General features: G+C 41.6%; 1 protein-coding gene across 7 annotated transcripts in view; it reads left to right on the forward strand.

Annotated features, from left to right (window-relative positions):
• Dyrk1a (dual specificity tyrosine phosphorylation regulated kinase 1A) overlaps nucleotides 1-26,163 on the forward strand; it is a 128,456-nt gene that overhangs the window by 1,231 nt on the left and 101,062 nt on the right. For 4 of the 7 annotated variants that reach the window (XM_063224506.1, XM_063224504.1, XM_063224508.1 and 1 more), the window contains exons 1-2: nucleotides 260-400; nucleotides 18,308-18,390. The exons of 1 other annotated variant lie outside the window; for it this stretch is intronic. The gene's annotated coding sequence lies outside the window, so the exon portion shown is untranslated. Of the gene's footprint in view, nucleotides 1-259; nucleotides 401-18,307; nucleotides 18,391-26,163 lie in introns of those variants that run through there. 2 more of the 7 variants (XM_063224505.1, XM_063224509.1) reach the window with 2 other exon arrangements.

Below are 26,163 nucleotides of genomic sequence, written 5' to 3' on the forward strand. Positions count from 1 at the left end.
CTCGCTGCGCAGGTTCGGAGCGCGCGCCATTTTGTGAGATTTACAAAATCCTCCTCGGGAAGAAGCCGCCGCCGCCGCCCGGAGCGGCCGCCTCTCGGCGCACGGCCTCGCTAACGCCAACGCCGCCGCCGCTGCCCTCCACGCCGGGCCGGGCCGGGCCAGGCCGCTGCCGCCGCCGGGACTCGGGGCCCGGGGACTGCGGTATTTGCCGGGGAGGGGCTGCCGCCTGCCCTGGCCCCGGGCGCCGCTGGAACCTCGAGCGGGAGAGAGCGAGACGGAGACCGAGAGGGCGAGGACGAGAGCGACGCGGGGAGCCGGGCGCCGGGGCGGAGACCGGCGTGCGGGAGCCCGCGGCTGAGACTCACCGGAGGGAGCGGCGCGAGCGCCCGCCATCGGCCCGGTGAGTGTCCGGCCCCGCCCGGCCCGGCCCGGCCCCGAGGCTCTGCGGCCGGCCGGGCGGGCGGAGGGAAGGACCTGCCATGTTGGGAGGACGCCGCGGCCGGGCCGGGCCGGGCCCGCCGGGGAAAGCGCGGGCCGGTCCCGGAGGAGCGGGGCGGGCGGCGAAGTTGCGGCGGGTGGGAGCAGGGCCTCCGGGGAGCGGGCCCGGGCCGCGCCACGCGAGCCCCGCACTGGCCGCCCGGGCGCAGGGGAGGAGGTTGTCTTCCTCCTCCTCCTCCTCCTCCTCCTCTTCCTCCTCATCCTCTGCCCCCAGCTCCTCCCTCGTCCCTCCTCTCGGTCCCCACCAGTGTGGGAGCCGGCGGGGTTCTTCGCAAGGACATTGCACGGGTTAAAAATGGGGTTGCCGGGAAGTCGAGGACGCGGACCCGGGGCCGGGAAGGTCGGCGGCCTTAGGGGTCCCCGCCGTTCGGGCCCGGGCTCGGCGCGGCGGCGCTGCGCGGTGACCTGTCGGCCGGCGAGCGGGCGCGGGGCCGGGGCGCGCGGTTACCTGTGCATTGCACAAACTTCGCCGCGCTATTTATAGGTGCGGACCCACGCCGGCTCTAGGCGCCCGGCTCTCGGCCCCAGGCGCCTCCCTCGTCCGAAACAGTTAAAAATGGCTCTGCGGGCGAGCCGGGCACTCTGTGCCTTGCGTCCAGCCCTGGAGGATGCGTACCCCGGAATCCAGGTGCGGCCCTCGAATGGCAGCAACCGTTTGATTCTTGCATTCCATCAGATTATCAGAAAACAACTCCTTTGTGATGTTTCCCCACGCGAAGAGTAGTGCCAGGCCGTGCCCTCAGGGTTCTTCGTGGCTCCCGTTTAACCTGCCAGGAGGCACTGTTACCCATTTCACAGATGAGGAGACCGAGCCCAGAGGGGCAGTGACTCGTCCAAGGTCACCCATGCGGGACACCGGGAGCCTCGTCAGACGGGGCTCACTATCGCTGGGTTATAACTGGTTATTACAAATCCTGGCGAACTTGGAGTGATGACTCAGTGTTCTAACCTAGAGATCCTGTCCACGGACGGTTTTAGCGTGGGGTTAACTTTGTGGCTTTGCAGAAGTGGAAACCTTGAGTTGAGCTCATGCAGTGAAACTTCTGAGACTCCTCCCTCGCTGGAAAGTATGTAGTTAATTTTTGGGGGGAGTGGAATGAATTAAAAAGTATTACCTGGTGCCTTTTGTTCTACATGCTTAATTTTTTTTAATGGTAGGCGTCCTTTTGAGTGTTGGTAACTCGTAAGAAAGTTTGTTTATTTTTGAGTCTTTTTGAAACAGTGTCTTACTATGCAGTTCATGGTGGTCTTGAACTCACAGTGATCCTCTTGCCTCAGCTCCCAACTGCTGAAATTACTGGCATGCACCACCAGGTCTGGCTAAGAAAGTTTTTAGATAAAATTATTTTTAGTCACTTTTTCTTAGAGTAATTTCATTTTCTCTGTAGATCTTTATACTTTCCTTGTACGGATTGTGAAGAATGAACATATTTAGTACTTTGATCTTGGGATGTTTTAATAATTTATTGAAATTACACTTTTTGTTTCCTTAAGTAGAGTATTATTTTCAGATAGAGTATAAGTGGGAGGCAAGTAAAATTTCCCAAGCTAGAGTTTCAAACCAACAGTTAAGAAAAAAGTTTACTTGGTGATAGCTTAAGGTTTTTAAGGTGCAGGTGATTTACAATGAGAATACCCCAGTACTTGTGCAACCTCTGCCTTGGTGTTGATGGTAGCTGTCCAAATTTATGTGACCCTCAAACCTTGCCAGAAAGTTCAGGACTCCTGTCAGTGTCTACCAAGTCTCTTGTGAAACGGGTTCAGATTGACCTGAACCCTGACAGAGGGTTTAGATTCACCTCAGAGAGGCCTGGCTGAGAAGTTAATTGTTCTGGAAGGAAGGGTCCTTTCTCAGGCTTGAAAAGTGAAGGACTACTCCATTATACCTGGTGGAAGTTTCAAAAATTTTAAACTTGAAATAGACTTGAAAGAGTGTTAATTATTTATGAGTGGGGACTGGAGTAAGTAACCTAGTGACATGCTCGTTGTTATTCTTAGGAATTTGCAATTTAGATACAAGATTACTTTATGACCATTTTAAGGACATTTTAATAGAAATTTTAGCAGTTAACATAATTACTGCATGCTAGGGATTCAAAAATAAGCCCAGCTTTAAAAGTGCTAACACTAAGGATAAATGAAAGTATTCCTTTTCAGGACAGTATCTTGTTTGGGAATGTGGATAGTAAAAAAGATGCTTGGTTAGAAAAACTTCCCCTTCGTGGTTTGAAATCTTATCAGTTTTACTTATGGAGTCTTCTTTTGTTTATGATTGAAGAATAGGCTTTTGTAGTGCCAGGACTATCTTTGAAAGTAAAATTCAAGATAACTTTTTATAATACGGTATGCCATGGATTCTGGCATTTGTTTGTTTTGTATTTATCCAAAGAAGGATTGTAATTTGCATTGAATCCTGGGTATTACTTGATTACTTTCTTTTCTTCTTAAAGAAATAGCTTAGAAATTTAGACTGCCAAGAGATGTTTGTGTGTGCATGCTTGTGATTGGCAAGGATCTAATTATGGGAAGAAAATCTGGGTAGAAGTAGGTATTCCAGAAGTAATGGCCTTGTACAAGACATTAGAAGCAAGAGATGAAGGAACTTAATTTGTGACTCTTTTTGGTATTTGATTAGGCATGTGTCAGTTTTTGCTTCAGCATTAGCTTTCCCTTTACTGAAAAAAGTTTTGCATTTTAAGTGTTTGCACCCCTCACCCCCATATGTCCATCACTCTTCCACCACCTCAGAAAAAATTCCCAACCCCCCAAAACAGCTGTGTACATGGCAGCAAAACTGAGGATTTCCAAGAAGAGTCTTTATCAAGAACTTGGTTTGTCACTCAAAATTAAATTAGTTTAAAATTTTTTGTTGTATTTTAAGGCAGTAATTTAAATTGTGAACTAGGAGTCTTTCTGCTGAGTCTTTTGGTGGTTTTACCTCCATATACATGTGCTGGATTTTCAATTTAGAAGATACTATTTGAGACTGTCAGATAGGGTCCCTGAAACTTGATACCACAATTTGCGGTGTCAAAGGGAGTCCAATGCCAAGTATAATGGTACTCAATATATGTTTAGTGATTATGTCTTCTAAGATTCATGGATGAATAGGATGACTATTGGGCAAGTTTTTTTGTTTGTTGGTTTGGTTTTTTTGAGGCAGGATCTTGCTGTGTAGTTCAGGTTGGCCTTGAACTCTTGGGAATCCTCCAGCGTCAGCTTCCCAAGTGCTGGGATTTACAGGTGTGTGGGTTACCTTGCCTGGCAGCTATGTTAAATAACATTCCTGTTCGTTAAACTCGTAATTTTTCTAAACCCATAATGTTTTCAATGCAAATAATTTTTATTTAAAATTTAATGGACATTTGTGGCTGTTATTTGCATTTTAGCAAATTTTGGGTAAAAAGGTGCTCCAGCTGTGACACCTATTGCAAGTCTGCTTGATACCCACCTGCAGGAGGTGAATGAGGCGCTAGGCACCTTAGAGAGGGGTGCCCCCCCCCCCCAGCTACTTGGAAGCCCCAGAGGCAGGCAGATGTGGCCTCTCAGCAGGTGAGTCCTTGCTGGGAAACTTGAGGTGTGGTGGTGTCTCACAGCATCAGTTTCTCTCATCTGTAAAATTGAGATTTTTTTTTAACAGAGGATTAAGCTCAGGGCCTTACACTTGCCAGGTAGATGCTGTACCATTGAGCTAAATTCCTGACCTCTGTTAAATGAGGTTGATAGTGGTTACCTTAGGGTTCCAGTGAAGATTTTTCTTCCTCTCCCTCACTTTCTCTTCCCTTCATACCCTTAGTTCTTGTGCTGAGGCCTGCTTCAGAGAGACCATCCCTATATCCTAGTCTGGGTAGGCTTCCTTGGCCATGCTCTGCTTTTTGTTCACAGGTTTTGCTGCATGTTTTCAGCCATGTCCATGTATTGAGTTATTCATGGAATATCTGTCTCTCCTCTTTAGATCTTAAGATCTGTTTGGACAGCAGTAAGTGTGTCTTGATCATGTTGATCTCCAGTACCTCATGTGTAGCAGGTGAAGAGGAAAGTGTGTATACACAGGATGAGCCTGAGAGCTTCTGTGTTCAGTCCTGTAGGGCCCAGTGTGGCCAGCACCAGTTGCCCTGCCCGGGCATTTTGAGAATGTGAAATGAGATCTGCCTTTTTACTTTCTGTAGGTTTTAATGAAGTCTTTGTAAAAGTATAAAATGCCATGTAAATATAAGAGGGTGTAGTAGCAGTAATCCAAGTAATGAGATTATCCAATAGGAAGCTTTATTGTGATTTAAAATAAGAATTTAGAGTTTCAGCTTTTACTGAGTTGCTAGGTAGCTATTAAATATCAGGTTATTATAAATTTGTGGGGTTTTTTTTGCCTTTTTTGTTTTTATTGTTACCAGGGATCGAACTCATGACTGCCTGCTTGCAAGGCAGGCGCTTATGCCACTGAGCTAAATCCCCAGCCCCTATAAATTTGTGATATTTACTATAAATTTGAACTTCATGTATCTTTAGAATGGAGATTCTAAAGATTCTGGCTAAAAATAGTAGCTTAAACAAGAAGCTTATTTTTCATCATAAAACAAAAGTGTGAGTAATCTAAGGCAGATAACGATGACTCTGTGACAAGGGGAACAAACGATTTCTTCCTTGTTGCTTTCCTGAAAGGACCCAGAAATCTTTTTTTTTTTTTTTTTTTTTTTTTTTTTTTTTTATAGGTACCAGGGATCAAACTTGCGACCACCTGCTTGCAAAGCAGGTGCTTATGCCGCTGAGCTAAATCCCCAGCCCCTCTTGTTGCTTTCCTATGCTTAAGGAATTACCCTTTCTTTTATTGTGTAGGGCAATTAGTTCCCTATCCCATCCACAGTGCCAGGACGGGAGTGAGGAGGACACATTCTTTCCCTTAAAGACAAACCTGAAGGTTGTATATGTGACTTTTGGTTACATCTTAGTTAAAAATGTCAAGTGGCCATAAGTAGCTGCAAGGGAAGCTGGATATGTGGTCTTTGATAGGGTGGCTATTTGCTGAGACTTTGTTTCTACTGAAGAAGCACAGAATGAGGAAAAATTAAAACATTGCATGTCACACTTCCAAGCATCTAGAAGCATCTTCTAGAAATAAGGCAACTTACTCTCCAGTTAATAAGTTTCATTTTCTATACTTAGCCATTAATCTTTTGTTTGTTTTGAGGCAGGGTCTCACTATAGGTAGGGTCAAGGACTGGTCTTGAACTCAGTATGTAGCTCAGGCTGACCTTGAACTTGTAAGAATCCTCCTGGCCACTAATCTTTTGAGCTATATAATTTAAATCTCTTTAGAGATCATCAGTCATGTAGTACATATCTATATTTGTATTATGTGATACAATATTTATACTTTTAACAGTAAGAGAGTTTGGACCTAATAATGGATTATTTCATTGATGCATAGTTTTCTCATCAAAAACATGATTTTTTTTTTTTTGAGACAAAGTCTCACTATGCAGTTCAGGCTGGCCTTGAGCTCCCTTTGTAGCCCAGGTTGGTCTCAAACGCATAGTGATCCTCCTGCCTCAGCCTCCTGAGTGCTGGGATTTCAGGGATGTGCCACCACACCTGGCTAAATTCTGAGCCATCATTTTTTCTTTTTTCTTTTGATACTGGGAGTTGTACTCAGGACCTTGCAGTTGCCAGGCAGGTGCTTGTGCCACTGAGCTGTATCACTGGCCTGATAATTTTTGATTATATCATAACTATATTATATAGGTATGATTGTATCATGTAGATATATTTAGAATGTAAATATCCATGATGTAAATATCATGTAAGTCATATTTAGAATATAAATAGAATCCTCATTTAGAATGGATTTAGTTTGAATAGTTTGTTAGACTTGCTCATTCCTCCTCGTGACTGCTGCAGATGATGCTAGAGGAACACTTGGACTTGTCAGGACTTCAGTAAATGTCCATTGAACATTGTGAGGAGGATCATATTGATGTTTAAAGAGACATTTCCTGTATAGTATCACCCTTTTTACTTTCTGTGGGTTTGAAAAAGGGAAGATCTAGAATTCTTTTAAATTTTTTTTTTTAGATCTGGTAGGAACTTGGAAAAATTAATGGTTCTCAGTCTTCTGGAGAACTTACCAGACTTGTGGTAGTTCAAGTTCAAATACTTTTTCTGTAGGTTTGGGATGATGGCCTGGAATCCACTCTGTTTGTAAGTCCCTGAGGTAGCCCTGATGGGGTAGCAACAGCTTGATAAACCTCACAGAAACGACATGGATGCAAAGGATCTAAGTATTTAGGCACTGTGTGGGAGTAAGCTGGCCTGGGATTACTTTAGCTTTCCTGACTCCGCCTTTGTTCTGCTCTTTTCTACAGAAGTGGGAATAAGGTACAAGGTAGTAGTAGGGTATGTTGGGAATTTATAGAGGTGGCTGTTCTGCAGTGTTGCTATTTTATGTGCATGCTCATCATTAGTGAATTATGTTCCCTTAGTGTCCTATAGAAAAGTGTTCTCAGTGCAGTGAATAAAAGTGAGTTGACAATTTTAAATGAGGTGATGTTGACACTACGGTTGGCAGCATTAAAGTAGACAGATAGGTATGTATGTGACATGATTAGAAGTTTGCTTTGTATCTAGTTGTTGTAATTTTCATTGTTGGAATTCATTCCATTAGATTATGATCTGGCTTCCCAAATTTAAAAAGGAAACATTCAAAAAGACTATTCCTTACCTCTAATCAGATTAACACTTTATCAAGTAGCTGGTTGTCATTTTTAAAACTTGGTAGCACTTGTTTTAAGTGCTTTTTGGGAAAGGGGAGGGATGAGCATGACACATTGTGTCCTTTACTGAGGAGATGAAGGGCATGTTTGTGATAGTGCTGGAGAGTACGTCACACCTGTCCAGTGACCAGGTACGTTGGTGGTATTGTAGCTGCCTCTTGACAGCTCCCATCACCAGTAATGCTGGTAATGGCACTGAGGGCGATTCTCCTCAGTCACTGGACTTAACTACTAGACTAGAGAAGTACCCACCTTTGTTTTTATTTAAAGGGTTTTATTATTTGTTTAGGGCTCCTGTTTGATGCAACAAACCAAAGCATGTATGGCACACTTCTGACACTTAGGAGGTTTGAGGTTTTATTTATTTTTGGTACTGGAGATTGAACTCAGGACCTCACACTTACCACGCTGGTGCTGTGCCACTGAGCTAAATCCCCAGCTCAAATTCTAGACTTTAAACATAATATACATTTCTTTGCTTTTTTTTTTTTTTTTTTTTTGAGACAGTTTCATTATATAGTTCCCATTGGCCTTGAACTCTCTATGTAACCCAGGCTGGTCTCACACTGTCAGCAGTCTTCCTGCTTCAACTTCCTAAATCCTGGGATTACAGGTGTGTGTCACCATGTTTGGCTTTCTTAAGCATTTGAAATCAAACCCTATGGTGTGGTATAAGATCATCCCCATTGTCATGCTTTGTAGGAAATAACTACTCAGGGTAACTACCAGAAGTGTCCCTTGCATATATATGTCTAGTTATTTGTACAGTGTTGTAAATGTGCATTGTGACAACACTGTTTAGTATGGTCCCATTTTTTGTTTGTATTTTAAGCAATAGATATGGAATGTGTTGTATGCATGCAGTTAAAACCAAAACCATGCTAAACACAGCTTTGCAACTTAGAGTTTTTGTTTGATCTTAGAAATAGTCCCCTATTAGCTGACTTAAAGGTTCTCTGTCATTTTTAATGACTGGGAAGTTTTTTATGGGTGTGCCTAACTTTATTTAATCCCCATTAATGGGTATTTAAATTGTCTTCATATTTTCGCTCTTTTCAACAATGCTGCAGCATACATGCTTCCTGTTTTGGAATTGTGTTCTCTGAGCATTAGCGATGGGGCACATCTGCTCCCCCCAGCTGTCTGCACCAGGTATTTACATATTCAAATACATATTTCAAATTGTCTTCCAAAAGAATGACATAGTCTGAGTGTATACTTTTACTACCACTTTCTGACAATGCAGTTTCTCAATTCTTACACACAGGTGTTCCCAAGATTTTAAATCTCTGTCAGTCTGATAGATGAATTACAATATCTAGATGGATTTGCATTTTTAATTACAACATCTTAAGTTGTATTATAGATCTTATATTTTAAATAACAGTTTACTCAATCTTTGTCAGATGCATAATTGAGAATATTTTCTGGTTTTTATTCTGTTGAATAAATAACTGGTGTTCAGTAAATTGGTGTATGCGTATGGGGAAGGGGATTCTTTGAGTAAATGTTTGCATGCCCTCTAAGATGGGTGAATCATGGTGGTAGCTTTTGACTGCATCAGTGAAGGAGCTTTGGTTGCCTCTGGTGTGTGTGTGTGTGTGTGTGTGTGTGTGTTCAGGGTAGAAATGAGCACAAGTGAGACTATGGCCACTCATCCTTGGAGTATTGCCATGGAAGAACTAGCAGAGAAGTAAGGAAGGCAGTTTGGGGTTGGTGGGGAGGTGTGGGGCAGAGTGGCCAGGCTTTTTATGGAAGAGGATGGACACTTGACTGGCTGCAGAGAAGGGTACGTGGCAGGCTGTGGTGGTGAGGGGCATGCGGGGTGACTGGAGAATGCCAGCCCTCTTCTGGGAGTGGGGGCCAGGCAGGCTCAGGTACAGCTCTAGTGGGCGGTGAGAGGACTGGAGTTCGGCAGGATTCTCAGGACAGACCAGTGGCTCAGCAGGGTGAGAGTGTAAGGAAAGATGAACAGGAGGAAGTGAAAAGTAGAAGGCATGTTGGAACACCTTAAAAATTCTTAATTATACTTTCATTTTCCATAGTGAATCTTTCAAAACTCTAAAAAGGAAGCCTTGAAGGATCTGTTAAGAACCAAAGTTAGAATTGGTGTAGCTGTGGCCCCATTAGAACAGGTGGAACAGCCTGTAGCAGGGTTAAAGGGTGTCAAATGGGGCAGCAGGAGAGGCGGGGTTGAGGCTGTGAATCTGGGAAAGAAACTGTCCAACGGTAATTTAGGGTTTGGAAAATGTGGAATAGCTGAGCATATAAGTATATCATTTATTCTGAGCGCTTCAGAGTTTTCCTCAAAACGCTCATATTCTGTTTAGTTTGTTACAGGAACCCTAACTGGAAGATTTGATTATTTAGGGTGCAGGTGTTTTGTGGAGGGATACAGCTGTTTATTTATTGAGCATCTACTAGTGCTAGACATGGAACTGGGCCTGGGAATCAATACTATAACGCAAAGGCTACCCCCTCACCTCAGTTTTGGTGATTGTGGAAATTATATTGGAGAGGGGATCTTTGTCTCCTGAGTAGGCTTAAGGATACTGTCTAGAAAAGACATGAATTCTCATTAAAGAGTAGAGTCTATACAGTTGGACTGGGAAAGGGTTAAGATTGAATCTTACTATGTAATTTAGGCTGGCCTGAATCTTGGGGTGCTCCTCCACCCTCAGCCTTTTGAGTGCTCGGATAACAGGTGTGTGCCACTTAACCTGGCTCATGATGTTGGTTTTTGAAGATAAAAGTTTTTGTTCTGTTTTGACAATTTTTTAGTTAACAGTTTGTTTGGATATAAATAAGACTCAAGTCCTTAAGAGAAATACTGTTAGTTTACAGATTTGTTCTGATTTGGTCATTTTTTTCTTGTGAAGAGTAACTGTCATCATAGTGGTGACTTTTTGCTTTATGTTTGTATTAGACATTCATTATTGAAGTATTAGACACCATTACTTCAGTGGTGTAACAGGTCTTCATAAATGTTTTTCACAACAGTGGGGGCAAGAAAACTAATAAGATCTTATTGAATATTTTGCAATTTTTTATTTATTTTGGCATTTTTAGAAAAAATGGATCTGTAGTCCAATTCAAAACCTCAGTAAGCCAGGCATGTTGGCCCACATCTGGAATCCCAGCTCTTGGGAAGCTTAGGTAGGAGGATTGCTGTGCCTTCCAAGCTAGCCTGGGCTATGTAGTTTAAGACCTTGTTTCAGAAAACCAATGGCCAGGGGACTCTGTATGTGGCTCTCAGGTACATATTTTACGTATGTAAAATAAGCTCTAGCTTTGTTTTCATTAAAAGTGACCCCCCAAAAAAGTAGTTTGGGTGTTTTTTGGGTTTAACTTTGTTAAAGTTTGGATGATGAAACAAGAATGATTGAGGAAAAATATTTTGGATGGACAGGTTTTCAGAAAAAGAAAAGTAAATCATGTAACCATAGTTAGAAAGTTATGAAGTTGTTAATTCTTTTTAAGTTGTATTTTTTAAAAAGAGGGTAGCTTTGTAACTCAAACTGGCCTTGAACTTACGCTGATCCTCTTGCCTCAGTAGGCTGAGGCTTGGGTGAAGGGTTTATTAATTTATCCATTCTTTCGTTTAGTTTTGTTGGTAACATTTTAGCCTGCCCTAAGCTGCTTGTTGCTTTTTCTGGCAGCATGGGGTGCCAGCATTACATCTATAATGGCCAAGTAAGATAAACAACTTAAACTTTAAACTTGTTCACAAGTTTTAAAAGGTGTGTTCTTGTAAATCTGTGTTTGCCTTTTAAAAAGTAAGCTACTATTTTGTAATAAGAATAGGTGCTATTAGGCCAGCCACTGTGCCTATTTTTTAATTTAATTTAATTTAATTTTTTTGGAACAGGGATAGAACTCATGACCTCACACTTGCCAGGCAGGTGCTTATGCCACCGAGCTAAATCCCCAGCCAATGTTTTATTATTTTAAAATTTTTAGCAATCCTGCAAAGTATTAAGTATTTTCTGTTTTATAGGCTAGAAACATAAGATGCAAGGGAAGTGAATTTGCTTTAGGATAGTCGTAGTAAGTTGCATATGCAGCCTTCAGATAATAAAAAGCCAGTGCACAGTTAATTACCCATGAGTGAAACACTTAGAAGAGAAAGAGAAACAGCTTCTGTAACTTTAATTGAAGAAATAGATAAAAGTTGGGTGTGCTAGGATTGATGCCTTCTGCTGCTTGTTCATTAATCTCTTGGGTGATAAAAGTCTAGCGCCTTTCTGTGTTTGGAGAAGACCTCAGGAGTCCTGCTGGGAGGTGGAGATGCCTTCCCTCTGGACTGTCTGTTGATCATTTTGCTTTTAACTTGATGTTTGGTGCTGTCCTGTGACCAGTAACCTCTGCTCCTGCCTGTGCCTGACTGCCTCCAAGAGAAGTAGGTATTTTTGGATTTGTGCTTTCATAGCTTAGGGGGTGGCGACCCCCTCTGTTTTTCTAGAGGCAAAGTGACAGAGATTCCAGTTGCAGCATTTAAACTGGTCTCAGTGGTATCAGTATAAACCTCAGTGGTTGAATCTTGTTTTTTTCTTTCAATCTTTTGTGTGCCAGATCTGTGGCTTGAGTTTTGCAGGTTCTGTGCTGTAGCCTCCCAGCCTGTCCCCTCATGGAGCTGTGAATTGTCTGATACACTTTGAGAACTTCCTTTTTTAGTCTAAACAAAGCCAGGGCTAGTTTCTTTTGTTTGCAACTAGAACTTTTACTTAAATGATGCTAATTAAGATAATAGACAATTCCTAGGAACCCTTCAGGGTCAGGCTTACCTGGATCTAAATTAGATTTAATAATGAGAAAAGGTCACAGATTGTATTAAGTGAAATACTAAAACAGTTGTTTATTGATTTAATTAATTTGTTAAATTTGAATATCTTCTAATTCAGAATACTTTCTAGATGGGGGTAAGAGAGTGACAAGATAGTCAAGATCCTTGTAATTAACAGCTCATGTTTTATTATAAGATATAGAATAGACAAAGCAAATAGCATAATTACAAAAATTAATCAGTGCTGTAAAACAACGAAGATGGGATAATGATACAACTAATGATGTATATATGTGTGTCTGGGAGTTTCATCTTTAAAAGATTATAAGATAGTACAATTTGGGTGAATTTAAGTGTCAAGTCTGTGAGGCACGAGCTTTTTTAAAAATTTTTTTGAGACGAGTTCTCACTGTTGTGGTTCAGGCTGCCCTTGAACTGCTGGTAGCATTCTTTCTTTCTGTGCTGACGCAGAATCTACAGAGGACTGACCACTGTCTGCAGATACCAGATGGGAGGAAGTACCAGACTGGCCATGATAGGCGGTGAATGAGGTGAGCCCTGCAGTGGCTGAGTCCTCTGACTGGGTTGCGGTTTCAGGCCTCTGGAGGGAGTGGGTCCGGGATAGGGCCACGCGGCCTCATTGACTTGGGGAGGCACATGTTGGAGGTGCAAGAGACGAGGTGTTTGACTTTGAGGAATAGACTTCTGAAGAGGAGGGAGCTGTGCAGGAAAACAGCTCTGTGCATCTGCTTAGTGGATGCCTTGTTTAAGTGAGTACCAGTTTGGCCGAGTTGTAAGCAGAGCAGTTCCCAGAGTTTATACAGGGCTGACAGTTATTTGTACTTTACAGCCACAGAGGAAAGGTCTCATTCAATGCAGGGCTTGCTGTGACCCTTGGAAGGCTAAACTAGGCCTAGAGTGAAGGCTCCTTTGGATCTACTGGAAAAAGTTTTACGAGCAAACCTTAAAAGGACCAAAACGGTTTGGAAATAATGCAGTTGCTTGCTATCATTACCTCCATCACTCTTGAAGGAAATACGAGATAGATCCAAGATGGGTGTGGTAGTTTATGGCAGTAATTCCAACCCTTGGTGGAGGCTGAGGCTGGAGGATCTCAAAATTGAAGCCCAGTTTGGGCAGTTTTAGTATCTTATCGTGACCTTAAGAGTCATCGCATCAGTTTGGTTGGCTTGGGAACTGCCTGCAGGACCAGTAATGCACTCTTCCCGGTGTGTCTGGGTGGTCACAGAGGCCTGGCTTTGGATCCTATAAATGGTCCCTGTCCCCTTCCTCCCTGGAGCTGTCCTGCTTTAACTTCCGTGAGCCCAGCCAGAGCTCTGCTCTGAGCACCCTTCCACGTGTCTGTGCCTCGGAGCCAGCTGCCATGTGCTGAATCCCCTGGCACTGCATGTTACGTGGACGGTCTTTAAGTTATGGGTGTGTTGGGTGTTGTGTTCCAGCCACAGGAAAGCTGACTGAGAGGTCCCTCTATTTAGAGAGAGAGACAGAGACAGAGACAAGAGACGCAGACAGACTTGGGAAGAAATGAATTGATCCCAATAGTTATGTGAACTGTTAAACACCCAATTAAAGATTCCTAAACATATATAAAGAAGCAGATTGATGTGACTCATAGATAGGAAATTAATCACCTGAAACAAATCTAGAACTAACACAGATGTTAGTTAAGAAACTAGGGGCATCTAAAACATTTACACAGAAAGTTGGGCACAGACATGGAAGGTATTATCAAAAAGATCTGCATCAGGGGAGTGGAAATTGTTTTGTATGAAAAATATACCGAATTAAAAAAAATACACCAAATGGCATTCATAGCAGATTAGATATTACAGGGAATGGATAGGTGAGAACTTGAACACATAGAAACCTCAGTTTCTAGCGCTATGGAATTAGTAGACACGTTTGTTAAAATGGCTACTGTAAAATGCAGTGTTGGATTGTGGTGAATGCCAGCGTCTTGGTATGTGAGTCTTAGTAAGAACAATTGTGATCGAAGCCAAGGCGGTGTGTAGTTAGAGTAGTTGAAAGTCAGTATTCTGGCTAAACGGCAGGGTGGGATGGACAGCTGTCACTGCAGTGTGCTTCCTTCTCCCTGCGTCACAGGAGCACCTCGGAGTTAGCAGCTCAGAGCCTGTGTGTTTTATTTTCGCACAGTAGTTAGGGGTCTAGTGTGTGGGTCCTCTCCCTTAGTCTTAGAAGGCTATACAGAAATTGGCCAAGACTGTGGGCTCATTTGCGCCTTGGGAAGGGTCTTCTCTAGGTCATGTGGCTGTGGGCAGTGCAGTGTGTGGTTCCTTCTGCACTGCCAGACTGGACCCGAGTTTCCTTGCTGCCAGTCAGGATGCACCTGTCCTGAGTGCCTTGTCACTTTGCCATAGGGCCACTTACTTTTTCGGACCCTACGAAGGAGAGTTACTTTGCAGCCCAGAGGTACAATCTTGTGTCTGTATCCATGGAAGTGACATCCCATTACCCTTGCTGAGTTCTGTGGCTCAGAAGCCAGTCAGTGGTCCTCCCCATAAGCAAGGGAAGGGTCTGCCCAGAGGTGTGGGGTCTAGGTGCTGGGGCCTGGGAGAGGCCTTCCAGTCTGTCCTGAGCAGTAGTGTGTGGCAGGAACAGGGGCTTTCCGTGGAGTCTGATTTCCGTGTCTGGCTTTGAGTCCTAACTTTGTCTTCCCCCAGCTATGAAATGTTCCTGAGCCTCAGTGTCCCTGTCTGTAAATAAAGATAACACCTTTCTACGCTTCGTGAAGAATAAGTTAATACAGCACATAGGAAGTACTTAGGACTTTGCCCTTTAACCCCTAATTTTTAGATCTGAAATGTCTTGTTCAGAGAAGCCTTCCCTGACTGCTTTTGGACACGATGACACTTCTCTCCTGTACAGGTTAGCTTTCTAGCTGCTAGGTTTATTGATTTGTTTTTGCTTTCTTTAAACCAAGATGGTTGAGAGCATAGTCTTGCATTTTGTTGCTGTATCTTCAGGACCTCGTGTACCAGCACATGTGTAGAAGACTCCTTAATGTTAACTGGTTGGCTAAGAGTGATGCAGGATCAATGCTTTATGTCTTTGAGAAAACATTTTTAGTGTTACTGTACTGTGCTCTTCTAGGTTTTGGAGAAGTTTGTTGGTTTCTAAAGATGGTCAGTGTCTCGAAGGTGAGATTGCAGCGTAATAACGTAATAGTCTTTTTTTTTTTTTTTTTTTTTTTTTTTTTTTTTTTTTGGTACTGGGGATCAAACTGACAGCCTTGTACTTGCCAGGCAGGCACTTATGCCACTGAGCTAAATCCCCAGCCCAAGTGTAATAGTCTTAACAGTCTTCACGATTATGGGGATTTACAAAGTGGACGCTGCATAGTACTAAGAAAATAGGAGGCTGAGGGGACGAGGACTTAGTAATAAAAATCAGTCCTGGTGGAGCCAAAGCAGGCCCCACCAGGGAACTCTTCTGCCTGGACTGCTCTGCACACCACTTGACCTTGAGGTGGTGTGCAGGAAATAAACTTGGAGATGACCTTGCGGTGTCATAGCTCACATGAACATGTTATAGGACGTTGCTCCTAACTCTTTATAAAGCCAAATAGATACTGCAAGTCAGGTGCTGTTTGCATGTAACCTGTGGTGAAGAAATGGATGCTAGGAGTGAAGTAATACTGCCTAAAGTACACAGTAACTGGTGAGGTAGTGTGCGGACTAGGCTTTAGGCATTATTCTGTGTGGCTTCTGTGAGCATAGTTTATTTAGCAAGGGTAGCATAAATTCATGGTAGAGACCATGTACATCTTGCGTAGCCTATAGTACATAGCTGAATGAAGGATTTCTTGTATTGTTTTTACTGTTACCTGAGCATGCCAATTTGAGTTACTTGAAAATGTAAAGAAAGTTTAGTAGATAGCAGTTGCAGTGATCCAGCCAATGTAAGCACAGTAAGACATCATTTTGTGTTATTGCTTTTCATGATTGGGTAGAGTTATGTCAAGAACTATGTGATTCCTTGACTCCTTGTAATTCTTTCCTTTTTTTTTTTGTCTTTTTCATTTTTATCGGTACCGGGGATCGAACTCATGACTGCCTGCTTGCAAGGCAGGCGCTTATGCCACTGAGCTAAATCCCCAGGCCCCTTGTAACTCTTAATTACCTGTCACTTTGAAATCAGTTCCACTGCCAAGTCATCTTGAGTTGTTTCTGAAATAGTTTTCAGTTATGTTGTTGCTTTATATTATTGTTAATAACTTCTTTATAGATCTTTAGCCTCCTTGTGTATACTGCTATGATTTCTTAGGTACAGTTTTTTATTTTTAATGTGCATAGAATAGAAAGCATATACCACTTAGTGAAAAGCTTACAATGAAAACTAGCTGTGCTCAGCATACCCCCCCCCCGCCCCGTTTCCTAGTCTTACGCACAGAGCAGTCTTTCCAGAACTTTCCATGGCATGGCCTTTGTGGACAAAATGAAAGAGGCTGTTTGGGGTCCTGAAGTCTTTGAGGGATCTTGGTACACATGAAACATTTGTGTCACCATGTGATGTGTGGCAGTTGACAGGCTCTGCTGTATAGGCAGTCACTTTCATCTCTTGTTTCTTTGATTCACTTTTGTATCTAAATAATATACTTAGGCTGGGGATGCGCCTTAGTGGTAGCACTAGGCCCTGGGTTTGATCCCCAGCAGCACAAAAACAAAACAAAAAAACCCCTTGATGCGTTTGTTGGTACCTTGAACCAAACTGGTTTCAGGTAAAGGGATTTAACTCACTGGTAGAGATTACAGATGAACTTAGCTAACCAATTTGGTGACAGTAATGTAGGCCTCAGATATTTCCATGTCCCCACCATGTTACTGGTGGGCCCTGTGCTCAGATTCATAACTGTCCTCAGATTCATAAGAGAACCGCAGAAGTTGTATTCAGACAATATCCAGAGGAAGAAGGCATTTTTTTCTTCCTGTAGCTAGGTAAGAATGGAAATTTTGCACAGAAACTTTTTGGAAGATTGCTGTCTTATGAGCTTAATATCTGTTTCTGAAACACTCCCCAGAGAGGGAAATTGGAGTATGTGAGACCCATTATTAGCCTGCTCTCAGAAGTGGACTTGCTTTCCTTAAGCACATCCCTAAATGCTATGCTTTGCAGAGACATCCTGAGCAAAATTAACCTCTGTTACATAGGAATGAGGGGAATTTGGAGGTTGGATAGTAGCTTGGGTCCTCATTTGGTAATTGTTTTAAAATTTAAGATGTTTTATGTTGACTTTGTATTAAGGTAAATATTTAACTTTAAATCATTTTACACTCTTCCATCTATCTATTATAGTTATTAACTTTAAATCATTTTACACTCTTCCATCTATCTATTATAGTTACGTAAATTTTTGTTGTCTCTCTGTCTTTATTTATTTATTTATTTATTTATTTAGAGACAGGATCTCACTACATAGTCCAGGCTGGCCTCAAACTCCTCATCATGTATCTTCCTCAGCCTTCCAGGTGCTGGAATTACAGGCCTGCACCACTATGCCTGGCTTACAAATTTTTGTAAAGTCAGTAGTCGGTGTTTTTTATTATTCTGTAAATCTTGCTTACCATAAGCCAAATTTTATTCTGTGACTATTTTTTTTTAATCTACATGTGATTTGGTTTTCCCTAGGATGAGCGGTTATCTTTTATTTCCACTTGCTTTATTTTCTTGATACTTGTGTGTGAAGTTTTTCCATACTTAACAGTATCCTCTCAATATAGTTTTCAGTACAGTTAGGCATGCCAGGTAATTTGTTATTTTTTTCCTCTTAAAGACTCAAATTCTTTCTCTTTGGGTATAGTAGAGTTCCTTTGGGATGTCTCCCAACGGTCTCGAATCTGGTGTTTCTCCTGCTTCATTGGCTTTTTTCTGTTTTATCTTTCATATTGGTGAGGTATCTCTCAGTGTTTCCTAAGAAAAAAGGTACATTAGGGAGCTGAGCTTTCTGAGACTTTGTCTGAAAATATGTTTCATTTGCTTTCACTCATGCATTTGGGTACAAAATTGCAGTTTGAATACAATTTTTATGGAAAATCCTTCTTGCTTCATGATCGTCTACCTTCAGTGGTAGATATAGATATAATTTGTATTCTGTGTTCTAGTAAAATACAATAATGGAGGTTAAAGAGTACAGGGAAGGCGTGTGTACTCATCATCAGCCTTCAACATTAATAAGCCTGTGACCTCTTACCAGCCCCTCTCTTCCTTTTTTTTTTTTTAGACATGGTCTCTCTGGATTCACCAGCTTGGCCTTGAACTTGTGGTGATGCACCTGCCTCACCCTCCAAAGTGCTGACATTACAGGTGTGTACCACTATGCCTGGGTATTCTTTGAACTTTTAAAAGAAAGTCCAGGTATATAATTTCATTTTTGAGCACTTCATTGTATATCTAAAAGATAAGGACTCAAAACACTAATCCAGTATCTTACAAATACCTTTAAAATAATATCCTGTCTCTAGACCTAGACATTATGGCATGCACCAGTAGCCTTGGCTGCTTGGAGACTGAGACAGGAGAATCACTTGAACCTAGAGTTCAAGACTAGCCTAGACAACATAGACCTGATTTCCTACCCTACCCTCCACTCCAGAGTACTAGCTCTAAATGACTTATAATTCTTTAGATATCCAAGTAAGAGTTCAAGTTGGCAGGCCATGCATGGTAGCATGTGTCTGTAACCCACCACTTGGGAGACTAAGGCAGGAGGATATCCTCAAGTTCAAGGCCAGCCTGAAAAACATAGTGAGTTCAAGGCCAACCTGAGCTATAATACCCTTTTCCTTCCCCTTCCCCTTCCCCCAAAATTCAAATTGGTAGTTGCCTTGATTGCTTCATAGTTACGTATTTAAAATAGCTTATTTAAATGACTAGGCTCTGTAAATTATCATTGTTTTCTTTTTAATGTACTAGTTGGCTTTTCTTGCCCCCCCCCCCCTTTTTTGGCCTTTTTGAGACAGGTTCTCTTCAGGCTGGCCTTGAGCTCCCTTTACAGCCTAGAGTGGTGTCAAACTCACAGTGACCCTCCTGCCCCCCAAGTGCTAATATTACAGTTGTGTGTCACCATGCCTGTCATGTTTCTTTAACTATTTTTTTTTGTCTTTTTCCTTTTTATCGGTACTGGGGATTGAACTTATGACTGCCTGCTTGCAAGGCAGGCGCTTATGCCGCTGAGCTAAACCTCCAGCCCCTTCGTTAACTATTTTTTAATTTTTAGTATATTTCTGTGAGTGAACATAATGACTGGATTATCCAGTGTGGTTAGTGTGCACTTACTGAAGCTCTAATATTCCCTCTTGATAGCTGTTTCATATCGTTTCATTTCTTTTCTTTCATTTTTAGTTTTTTTAGTTTTTTTGAGACTAGGTCTTGGCTGTGTAGCTTAGGCAGGCCATGAACTCACTATGTAGCACAGGCTAGCCTTGAGCTCACTTTGTAGTCCAGGTTGGTCTTAAACTCCCTTCTCACCCTCTCAAATGCTGGAATTACAGGTGTGTGTCATCATACCCGGTTGAGAATTTTAATTTTAGATCCCACAACATTCATTCTCAGGATCATATCACTTCCCAAGGGGACAAAAATTCTAGGGAATGAGAACAGAAAAGTATTACCATGGTTTGTGGAAAGAGAATTTTAAGTTAACTTACAAAATTAAGTATGTCTTTCTTGCGAGATGAAGATAAGGAAGAAAAAAGGCAGAGAAACATGTCCTGTAGGAGTGACTCTGACCTACCTGCTGCCTACCACCTGTGCCCCCTCCCCCAGCCTGTGAAACTTTAGTTTGTGATTTTGATAGGTTTTGGTTTTAACATAAGATTTTATTTACATTAAATGGATTTCTCTTTTAAACAAGAAAATCTAGAGGAGAGAAAGCGTTTACTGTATGGCACTTTGAATGCATGCAGTTTGGAAACCTTTTATTTTTAATAAAAGGTCTGCAGCTTGTTACCATGCAGCCAGCCAGGGTCCCTCGTGTGCCGCAGGAAACAGCGGAGGGTCCCTGAGAGACAGTGCTGAGTCTCGTGCGTCTGTTTCTCCTCCGTGCAGGCCGTGGGAAGGGTGGGAGGGGGCCTCCGGGCCCTGGTCTTTAGGGAGAAGGGACGGTTACCTGAGTGTGCTGCTTTCCTGCTTTGCTTGCTTTGCTTGGGATGCAGATGAAACTATTGTTTTGACAGTTGGGATTATTAAGGGGAGAAGTAGAAGAGGAATTCTGATGTATTACCGTCTGTGAAGAAAACTCCCAAATTGTGATTTAGTTTTTGCAAGTTAGTTTTGGTAGCAGCGGGTTCTTTGTATTTGTGGATTTTTCTGTGTCCTTTGTCTGGGCTTAGGAGAGTTTAGACGTAGTAAGTGTAGCCGGAAACTGAAGGCCTCTGAACATCTCTGTATACCTGAAAATGCATTGGTTGGCAGTCAACAGATGCTAGAGAACGTTATTTGCTAAGTCAGTGAATGAGACTGATTCAAAGGTTATTCTTTGAAAACTTAATTCTCTTCTACAAATTTCAGGAATCTAGTGGTAGCATGACATTGAAGAGAAAGGTGAGCTTAAAAGTTAAGCCCCCCTTAGTCCAGTGTTCTTCCTACGTAGCATATAAACTCAAAGAATTTGGTAAATGTTTGTCTGTGTGTGTCTGTCTTTTTCTTCCTTTTTTTGAAAAGGTCTCACAGTGTAGTCCAGGGTAGCCTCAAACTTAGCGTGATCCTCCTGCCCCAGCATGAGCCACCTTGCCCACTGGTAGTTATATATGTGTGTATATCTATACACATGCACAGCCATATTTTTTGAGTGCTCTTTAAATTTCAAGTTTTGTGACCACACTAGACAAGCTTTCAGCTGATGCAGTTGTGAGAATTAGTTCCATTCAGCATGGAAATGGTATTAAGGCAAACAGGTTACTGTAATAGATTTGATGGCCCCAAGAGTATAGGTTGTCTCGGGAAGTGCTCAGGTTGTTGGTGACTACCTTCCTTGATCATTTGGAGAGAGACTTTTTTTTTTACTATCTTGCTGTTCCACTATGCCCTAGGCTGTGGTCCTTGTCTGTGTTGCTCTGGCACTAGCATACAGGAAAGCGAAGGGACAGAGATGTGCTCACCTAGCTAGGATCCTGAGGTCCTGTGTTCTTGTTTTTTTGGTACTGGGGATCAAAATCACAACCTCATGCTTGCCAGGTAGGTGCTTATGCCACTGAACTAAATCCCTGGCCTATATGAGGTCCTGTGTTCTATCCACAAGAACTTACTTACATGACCACAGTCATACCCAGTTGCAAGGAAGTCTGGGAAGTTCAACTTAGTTGGGCAGCAATGTCCTTGACCACTTTTGTAGAAGAGGGTAACTAATGCTTTGCCACAAGTAAACATAGTTTCTCAGTACACTTTCAAGCAGAGCTTTTTGCTTACTAGTTGCTTAGCAAAAGAAATTATATTGCTGGTACAAAGAGATAGTAAGTTATTTTGGCAAGTGATAGATAAAAATGTGAGAATAATATATTGAAAGACAAGTTTTGAAATTAATGAGACACATAAAACTAACCAGCCTTAACTGATTGTGCAAACTAGGTGAAGAATCATAATTACAGCTTTGCTACACTCAGTGTATTCTTTGATACATTTAGGTATATGCTTAGTCACAAGCTTGTGTCTTTTTCAGTATTGACCCCATTTTCTCCCATGCACCAGTTCAATAAGGTTCTTTCTTAAATATTACCAGGCTCCTAGACTCTGGATTCTTATCATAAGTCTCCAAATTTGCCCATGTGTCAGAATTGCCTGGGGTCCTTGTTCAACATGTAGGTTAAGCCCTACCCTCTAGAGATTTTGATGATTATGTCTGTGAATCTGAATTTTTAACAAGCCCTCAGGGTGATTCTGATGCAGCTGTCAGCGGTATATAGGCACCACTTTCCTAGATAGTTGATGTCTCAGTTACCTTATATGTGAAAGTGCATAATTATACCTGCCTGGCTACAGAGTTTGGAGGCCATAAAGGGTTGTATTTTGAAATTACTTGATAAATTAAAAGTAGTATAAAAATGTTTTGTAATTTGTGCTGATTTCTACACTAGACCAAAAAAGTATATATTGTTATTCCTATTGAGAAATAATTTGGGAGGCAACTGGTAGAAATATAGACTTCATGAATTTTCATAATTTAGCAGGGACTCAATTGCTCATTGTAACTGCCAAAAAGCATGACCATCTAAATTATTTGTAGCTTTATTTTTCCATGATTTGAAGGTAGCAGATAGCAATTGGATGACTTTCGTGAAGTGCATTTTTAGATCTAGATCATTGTGCAGGCTGAACTGAGCAAGGTTCCCCAGAAGGAAGTTATAGTCCAGTAGAAAAGAGAATATTTTACAAATAAGTTATGAGAATGTTCTAACAATCTTTTTTTTCCCTGAGAATGACTCCCAAAACAAGCCAGGTTCTGAATATGATGTGCAAGTTCAGAAAAGGGAGGCAGTGTGAGATGATCTTTTTGTGAAGAGCACAGCTTGAGACGGGAGATTTCCTTTCTTTCTTTTTTGTTTTTTTTAAGCCTCCCAGGAAATACTCACTCTTAGGGAGCAAGAAAACTCTTTCTGTAAAGCCCTTGCCAGGACCTGGTAGGCCAGTAAAATAATGGAAAAACTTGCATAGGTTTAGAGTACGTCTCCTTCCCAGAAGTGATGGAAAACAAACTAAAACTTTATGTATGCAGATGATGTACTAGGTACTTCATGTTCGCCACTTTTTTTTTTTTTAAAATGGAGGCAGGTCTCACTATACAGCTCAGGCTGCCTTCAACGCAACTTTGTAGCCCAGGTTGGTCTCAAACTCACAATGATCCTCCTGCTTTAGCCTCCCAAGTACTGGGATTACAGGTGTGCTCTACCACACCTGGCTATGCCTGTCATTTTAATTAATCCCAGCAGCCTGAGAATTAAATGAGGCATTATCTTTTAGTGGAAAAAACATGGGATTTCTCAAACCTTGAAGTCATTTGCTAATGGTGGGCCCAAATCTAGATTGTGTGTAAATATTCAAATTCAGTAGCTTTTCCTGGTGAAACTGCTTCCTAAGCCTCTGCAGACCTTCTCCTTTTTTAAAAGCATGTTAGGTTTGGCTTGCTTTTGAAAAGCATGCTATTGCAGCTAACCCATTATGACATTAAGGGTAGACGTCTGTGGGTTCATTATCAAGCTGGAATGTATAGGCAGAGAAAGAACAGTGTGGAAACGCTGAAGCATTTGGTAATAAGGGATTGTTGCAGGAAGTAGAAAGGTTGATTTATTTGACAAATATACTAGATGTTAGGGATAAAGTAGTAAGAGAAAAGACAAGCACAGTTTGTGCTTTCACATTGCTGACAGTCTTGGTTGGGATTTTAACATTTGCTGTTCACAATAGAATATGCGAAAACTTCTTTGATGAGACAGAGTTGCTCAGTGTTAGGTTTTACTGAGCTTGACGGTGGAGATTTTTATGAGTCTTTCTTTAGTTCTGTCTTTTAAAAGCTTGAAGGAACTCCACAAAAAGTACTAAGATAGCAAACCATTCCAAATGAGATACTGGCATTAAGCACAGTTTCCCATTTAGGAATATGAATCTTCCAAGAATGAGAATTCAAACTGGAACATTTTTCATAGATGGCAGTAGGATGGATATATGTTAAGAAAATTTGAAAATTTTTTTGTTAACCTTATTATTAGTTTCTTGTAGCTGCTATAACAAATTACCATGAACTCACAGACTTAAAGAAACATCAAAAGTTTGTTTTCATGGTTTTGGATACTAGCAGTTCAGAATCGGTAGCATTGAGCTTCAGTCAAGGAGTCTGCAGGGTCATGGCCACACACTAGAGGAAGGCAGGCACAGGCGGCAGCGTGTCTTGGGACTTGGCCATCTACAGGTGGTTACCAGCAGTCTTGGACTTGGCATTGTCACTCTAGTCCCTTCTTCTGTGGTGGTGCTTATTTTTTTGGTTTTTTTGAGACAGTAGTCTAGGCTGGCCTTAAACTCAAGGCTAAGGCTAGTCTTAAACTCAAGCAATCCTCCTCACTGAGCCTTCAGATTGCTAGGATTACAGGCTTGTGCCACTATGCCTGGTTTTGGAAATTGTTTTAGAAATCTAGGAATTACAGTGACTTGGAAAAGATTATTGTATAAGAGTGAAAAAACATACTATGCTCACGTGTATTTTCTAGAGATGTGTGTATAATTGAATCATGGTTGGTGAAAATAATGTTGGCATAGTTGGACTGTATTTTAGGTTGCTTATTTAGGGCAGGTCTAATAGCTGAAAAACATGCAAATACTTGGTGATGTTAAAAGGATGTATACACTTAGATGAGAAGGTGTGGGTGAAGGGTTTTTATAGGCTTGAGCACAAATAGGTATATGTGTATTTTATTTCTCTAAGTATTCAAAGATGCAAAGATGCATTTTCAAAGATCCTTCTAAATGGTTGTTTCTACTTTCTTGGGTCTGAAATTTATCTGCAGAATTCCTTGGTTGTAAACTATCTATGATATGCCTGGGTACAGATATAATTTGAGAGTTTCTTAGCCATAATCTGTATATTTTTCTGCCCCTCTGGTACTGCTACTTTTCCTTTGATTTCATTTACGTGTATGTTAGGAAATGTGATTGTTTGCCTCAGGTCTTAACTCCCCCCCTTTTTTAGATTGTATAGTTCCTGTTGATCTGTTTTCAAGTTTGCTGATACTGTTTCCATCTTCAGTATGCATGTCAGTTTATCTAGTCTTTCTCATTGTGGCATTATATTTACAGTTTCAGAGTTATTTTTCCTTCTTCCATGGTTTTCATTTTTCTGCTAAGGTACCCTGTCTGTTCAATTAAAGATCATATGTTCCTCTAAGACTTTGAACACTGTTTCTTGGTGCAGTAGTTGGTTTTAAATTCTTTTCCAACTGAATCTAGTATCTGTGCTACAGTGGACTAGATCAAATTCTTCTTTCTTTTCTTGCCTTTTGATCTCCCTCTCGTGTGTGCATGTGTGCGCGTGCATTTGTGTATGTGCACGTGTTCTAGGAGTCTCTTTGCTCTTTAGTTTTTGTATAGGCTTGGTTTTGTACTTTATGAGTCAAGATCTATGAAAAGCTCAAGGTGATTCTTGACTCTCCCTAACATGTTCTGACATGACTTCCAAACTAGGACTTCACATGGATCTTGCCTGAGTTTAATCCTAAAAGGGAGAAGTTCCAGAATGTTAGGGAGGTATATGCTAGTTAGCATTCTCCAGGATAGGGGTGATATGTATGGGTTTATGGTAAGGAATTGGCCATGTTATGGAAGCTGAATGTGCCCAGGGCAGAAACACTCACAGAATACTTGACCAAATGTCTGGGCTCTCTATGGGCCAGTCAGGTTGACACACAAATTTAAGAATGCTAAGTGTTAATGAGATTTATCCATTGTAGCTGGAAAGGAACTCTTGACATTACCCAGGCATTGTTCTCCATCATTTTTGTTATGCTTTCACTCTCTAAGCAGTTACCTTGCTGAGTTTCAGGAGGTCTCATCCTGGCATGTGCATTCTTGTGCTTAGGTGTTCCCTGCACAGACTTCTCGAGATCCTGTCCACATAGGTCCCTTTTCCTTTCTCCAAAGAGTCTGGCTGTGTTAGCTACCTGGAGCTTTTTTACCTCACAGGACTGCTGTGCTTCGTTTGGATGCCAGCTTCCTCAACCACATGGAGGAAATCCCTGCAGGACCAAGGCAGTAGTTACTCCTTCAGGGCTCAAATTCTCGGGCTGCCATTTTACCATCATTGGAAGACATTTGCCTTAAATATTTTGTTCAGCTTCCTGGTTGTTTCCAGTGGGAAAGTGAGGATTTTCTTTTTATGTAGATCTGAAAATTAGAAGAATTATAAATGTAGAGAGTTTTATATATACAAAATATAAATTCAGTCTTAGTATAAATTCTTGAAATGACTCAATGACTCCTTCTCCCCAAGTGTGAGTTGGTATTCCTTGCTGCTGTATTTCCTTTTCGGCCGTCTGTAGGTTCCCTCATGTCCTTAGTGAAGTTTACAGTTATGTACTTGCTCGTGTTGTTTTTCCC

This window comes from Cavia porcellus, unplaced genomic scaffold, assembly GCF_034190915.1.
Source record: "Cavia porcellus strain 051 isolate PalLab524CR breed Dunkin Hartley unplaced genomic scaffold, mCavPor4.1 scaffold_15, whole genome shotgun sequence".
Lineage (NCBI taxonomy): Eukaryota > Metazoa > Chordata > Mammalia > Rodentia > Caviidae > Cavia > Cavia porcellus.